Genomic DNA, 6,500 nt, shown 5'->3' with positions numbered 1-6,500 from the left:
CAGTATAATGCTCTAGAAATTCATTCCACAATATGGAGATTAATTGTTATTACGTATTCACAAACTAGGGTATTTTTTAGCGGGTTGAAGATCAGCTAGATGTAGAGACGGGTGCCCAAAGATTTGTGCCTATTCCTTTGCTGGATTTCAGTCTATTTAACAAGCTGCTATTATGATGATATTAGATGATATAATAACTGGTCTCAGAGCAAGTGAAACAGCAGACTCAAGCTATGCATGCATATGGTGACATTCAGTGACAGGTTGGATTGATGGGTTGGAAGTCTTATGGAATATGTAGTTGTTATTTTTGTCTCATGTTGTTTTTGAGCTTGTTAAAGGTTGACTTGTAACAAAATTCACATTACAGTTATTTGGTATCAAAAGATTCACCATGTCTTACTCTGCTGTGTTGTAGGCGCAAAATATGTAGAAATTTGATTACAAGCTCTTAAAAGCTCAAAAATGAAAAGCCGCCGTAGATTGAAATCAGTTTATTTCTCTGACGTAATCATTACATTTGGTTATTGTTTTGTCACGTGATGTTCTCAAGTGAATTGAAAGGCCAATAAAAGGCTCAATATAAAACTTATCGTAGCACTAGTTTATGACAAACACTTCGGGTTTTACCGAAGACCCCGTATCAAATATAGATGCTTGCTACTTTACAGTTTTGTTTCGACTTGGTCTAATCGTCTAGTCGTAATCTGATCATGTGACCCAAAACTTCTCAAATAATTTCTGCAGCACTTTTCGATTATCACAAGTGACCAATAGGCTCGTCATGATTATCAGACAATGATATGTACTCCTTCGAGCTAAGGTTAACAAATTAAACAAATTTTTACGGTAAGTTATAAGATATCAGTGCTAAAAGTGACAGCATTACAATGACGATAAAACAGACGCGTAAGAACAATAGACATGGTTTTATTGAATGCGTGAAGTATATTTGTGAAAATATTTCGATGAATAAGGTTTTATAAAAGTGTAAACAGAAACCATCTTGTACAACTACGTCCCATTTGAGCCGTTTTGGAAAGAGATTCTAATATACGGCGGTTTTGTGATGGAGGCGGTTAACTGTTCGTTTTTTAGCTTTTAAGAGCTTGTAATCACATTTCCACATATTTGGCACCTACAACACAACAGAGTAAGACATGGCGAATCTTTTGATACCAAATAACTGTAATGTGAACTTTGTTGCAAGTCAACCTTTAAGTTTTTAAACTGCTTTTTGTTCTACTTTTTACAAATTTCCGATAATAACGAGACTCCAAAGCACTCTGAGTGATCTGAGTGCTAGAGGACCAACAAAAGACCATTTGTTAGTTCCTATATTCCAAACATTTTTGTCGCGTCTTTCACCCTATCAGACTTGACATTTATAGATATTCAGCAGGTGCAGTGCATAACTTACAATAAATAATCTGATTGATGATTTTGATTATTTGCGTAACACCGAAAAATTACACACATATTTGTCATAGACTTGCTATTTTATCAAACTCTTTCATCAGTCCACTAGTAATCAGCATACTCGATACGCCAATTGACTTATTCAAGCCAGGCCTCTATATTGGGGTTTACTCTTTTCTAATTTTGTCTGCTTTTTTCATGCTGAAGCATATTTTCTGATAAGTTGTGCTTAAAAAAATGTAAATATAATTAAAAAAAACATTAGATCTCTTCCATCAATGCAAATGTTGCCTGGCTGCGCCTCCCGTTGCTCTGGATGCTCTAGTATGCACTATGCTGCGTAGGTCAAGTACTAGTAGTCAGAAACCGTATAGCTATTTACCATTGCTATATAACCTATTTGGGGACAACCCATACTGCTATACGCTGTTGGACATGTGAAGTAATAGAATATTTGTTAAGGAATAGTCCTGGAGCTAACCACCATTTCCGGCTAGCCACCCGAATAGGCGTACTTTCTGTAGATTGCATCATGTTAAAAAGCAAAGAGCCATGCATCGCTTCTCTTTAGTTTCTAGGACAGTTTTGTCGATAACCGTATGGCAGTTTCATGTGGTCGTCGACAATGATCGAAAAATCGAATTTCTCATATTTTAAAAATAGTAAAAATGATAACAGTACTATATTGCTATATAGCGGATAAGTTACGGCGTATCACCCCACAGCATCCAAAAATGTCATTCACGCGGTTTGCTTAAAATTTATTAATGGCTCACACCTCGTAAGACATTGCTAATTAGTAATCTGCTAGCTGGCGTGACCCGTGCATGCTTTGTAGCAACGTTAAAAATCTTAGAAAAGTTTTGACTAAACCCAATCTTAAAACACCCAAAACTAAGTTTTGGGTGTTTTAACCCTTTTGCAGGCATAGCGAAATTATTGTCATTTTACGATACTGACGCCAATGGGCAGAGCGACTAGTATGTCGCCACGCGAACGCTTTTTATAAATTGATTTTTGGTTAGCTTATTGTCTTTTTTATTTAATTTTTTTTACTAATAGTAAACTACAATATATTGGTCTATGTTAGCAACCAAAAAATTAACCGTTTTGAAAAAAAAAATTGTTTTTGCAATGCTAAACGAACAAAAAATCCGAAATAAAAACGTATTTAAATAAAATTGGGGAATTTTGTTTGTAGCTTGTTTCTGTTTTTGTTTCTGTTTTTGTTTCTGCTTTCTGAATATTTTCCCAGAGTGCAACAACTTTCTTTTACTGTCATGGCGTCCTGCAAAGGCTATAGGCAAAGCTATAGAGGAACAATAATAAGCACATGATGTCAAGACTGTGATGTAGGCCTCCGCAAGGGCAAATGCTTCCAAAATTACTATAGCAAGAGAAACGCTTATATAAGAATTTGACTTAAAAATGTTTATTGGTATTTACCTGTATAATAAAAACATAATACACGTATACAATATTATAAATAAAAGTGTATCAATTTTTTTTTAATCAACATGTGAAAAATTAATCTGACCAGGGGGTCTCAAATAGCCCAAAAAACTTGCCTGCGAAAGGGTTAAGATTAAATCACCAAAACTTGATCGCGGTTCAAAAGCTCAGACCAAGCAAAAGTGCGATTTTGATGTCTATAGTCGCTAAGAAACCGACAGAATAAAAACGCGTAATGCAACGTATAGCAACGGTAGCAACTAGGGACATCATTTCACACGTATTTTTCTTCTAAGCGTTTTGGTCGCGATCAAGTTTTTTCGATTTTATTCTTGAAACATCCTGGCAGTCAGATAACCTCTAACATAAAAAACAACCACAAATGATAGAAAAATATCGATACTTTCTGATAAATCCTAGTAATATTTTGTGTAAGTTCATCTTTAAACCGTGGAATTCACACAAAATAATCAACTTTATTTTGTGTTTCAAACATAATTATTAGTGAATAATGTTTAAAGATTTCACTTCAATGTATTGTACATCTCACAGAACTCTGTGTAATGCAACTAAGGCAAGATTAGTCACAGAGTATTGTTTATGTGGTGCGCCACAATCTTTACTCTCTGAGAATGGCCAATTGAGTGACTGAAGTAACCAATCACGAAACCTATAAACAAAGGGCTTGCGAGTCAAAGAAATGACACATGAGGACAGGTGGCTCGAAGGTGGCACCTCATGCTCCTTATTTCGAAAATGAAAGCTTTATAAGAGTGCAGTTAAACTTTCACTTAACAATATTCTAACAACACAGCCAATTACAGCAGCTAAACAGGAGAATGTCTTATGCTTTTTATATCTAATGAATACAAATGCAGAATTGATTAAATCATTAAATACTTACAGCAGTTCTTGTGGCTAGATTGTCTCTAGAACTGGTTTTCTCATCACTATAGATTATTTAAACAGTTTTTGTAAACACTAACGCTCGATCGTGCTAGACAGTCGAAGGGCAAGTGTCGGGTAGATGATATTGCGGGTGATTACTGACAAGAAAAGGGAGTAATTACGGTCTAATCCTCTTTAACAGAACCTCTAACCTCCGGCAAAGCTACTTTTTACTCCTAGCATATTTCTCCGATTAGTGTGTTTATAGACCAGAAGTCGCACACAAACACATAGTTGAGTTCAACCACTAATTTTAGCTTCTACAACCTCATCCTAGTATTATTGGTAAAGTCCTCCCATTCTCACAATTTTTATTCCTCAGAGGTATTTCTCACCTTATCTCGATTCTGTCTCGACAACAAACTGCCCTGCCAGCTGCCCTGGATTAGTGCATCGAGAAGTCAACCAAAATGGGCATATAAGAACAAATGCTCCTTAAGGTAGGCCGAAGTATTAAGCAATTAGGTAATTCGTGACCGCGTAGACCTACGTCAAGGAAAGAAGTCATTCGTTCAATTTTTGTTTCTATGCTCTCCGTTTGTTCTTTTTGCATTTTGCTTGATCTTGCAACATCTATCATCTGCTCCTTTTTAATACGTAAAAGTTCGTATAAACACTATTTGAGCTCTTAAATTAGAGGGAGGCGTTCATGGATTTTGGAATACCTTACTTTGCTTTCATCTCCTAAAAAGAGTTGAAAGGTGTATAGACTTGTCTGTGTCGTTTTCCCAGTTGTTGTACTAGCTAGTAATTTAAATGTTGATACATCTAATGGCAAATAGATATTAATGTGTTTTTATAATACTGCTGTTCCTGGCTATTGGCCTATCATATCAAATTGTAGTTTCAATGTTGTTTATTTTTCTTTTACATTTGATTTTATATTATAGTGAATAGCATATACAGTGCACCCCTAATTACAACATACCTGGTTTACGGGTTTGTCGCCTTACGATGTAGAACGTGATGTTTTTTCATCCCCTCCGTAAAGCCTTTTTTCGCCATACGACATAAACAAAAAATTTCTCTTGAAATTCAAATTTGGCAGTTGGTGTGCTGAATAACAAAGATACTGATATGCTATTCCTCGAAATCCCTCCCACGACGTAAAAAGAACCTGCTATTTAATAGCATGTGGGAAGGGAACCTGCTATTTAATGTCATGTGAAAAAAGAACCTGCTATTTAATGGCACGTGCTCTTAGATTATTGACGTACTTCTAAAACAAGATATTATCTAAGATTACTATGTTTCCTCATAACAAAAAAAAATCCTATTTTTTGACATCTCTTCTTGTCTGGTCAGGTATTATCTCAAGATGTTTGGTACTGAGTGATGCAGAACCTGGCACAAGCGTGTAAAAGGTGAAGCTACGCCAGTCATTGGCCATCTGGCAGTGACCATTTCTACGCTTGAGAGATCTTGTGTAGGGATTACACATTGAGATGGATTGCGCTAGGCTCTCAGGTTTTAGGTTGGCGAATTGGCCCCTTTAATAAATACATTTGTGTGAGATTGTGCATAGGTTTCAATTTTTCTACAGATATCAGAATAGAATTGTGATCCCATTGCAAATTATGATATAAATTACAAGTACCTTCAATGAAAGTCTATAGTCAAAAACTTCTCACTTCATACAGTATTAATGTCATGTTTTGGTTCGTGAAAACTAGATTTGGATTTGTCTCTCTGGTTTTACCCTTTTTCAATGGCATCTTCAAAAAGGCTGACTATGAATTTTTAATGAGCATATGCATTGCGTCATATAAACAAATATAGTGACAAATTGAAATATAGCGTTTTTAAGAGAGGTGAAAATGGTAAATTTTGTATATTTTTTGTACTATTTAATTTAACTTGTTAAAAATATAACAATTAGTTGTAATAATCTTTGCTGACTGTGAAAATATTGCAAATGCACTTCAATATTGCTCATAATGATCAACACACGCAGACATACATGTACACGTACATATACATAAACATATTGATAGTAGAATGTACATTCTTGTGATGAATTTTAGACAAGGATAAAATGAATCTATGAACAAAAAGTGATGCAATAATCATGCATAACTTAAAAAGTTTTTTTAGGTAACAAACAGCAATATAACTACATGTGCAATGACAATAGTTCAACCTTGACATTGATTCGCGAGTAATTAGTTATTTCAAATAAAAAGTTACTCTGGATTAAAATGAAGTTATCTGTTTTGTAACCATTCTCACAAAATGGATAGACATTGATAGAATCAATTATCTGTCTAATAAACCTTTTCGGTTGTCACGTTAGCCTCTGGTCCTAAATCAGTGGTGGAGAATATGGAAAAGTTTGTGGAAAAGACTTTGGACAGTTTGTGGAATAGACTATAGCAAAGTTTGTGTAAGTAGAAATACTTACACGACGAACAAATATGGTTTAATTCAGTTTCCTCATTGGATTCTGTAATGCTGAGTGTGCACTGGTCAATAATCAAAAATATTTAGCCAAAATCTCAACCGGCTGACCAATTTAAAATTTTTTTATTGTCGACTGGCTATAAATGTGCCAAGAAATCAGTCAAGAACAAATTCAACTGATTTGATTTGCAGACGAATGTTTAGTCGAAACAATCGACGTTTCACTTTCTCTGTCTCACTCTGCAAATCTCGATATAAAGTCTTCAATTTTTTTAATAGCA

This window comes from Watersipora subatra, chromosome 4, assembly GCF_963576615.1.
Source record: "Watersipora subatra chromosome 4, tzWatSuba1.1, whole genome shotgun sequence".
Lineage (NCBI taxonomy): Eukaryota > Metazoa > Bryozoa > Gymnolaemata > Cheilostomatida > Watersiporidae > Watersipora > Watersipora subatra.
This window is presented reverse-complemented; position numbering follows the sequence as displayed.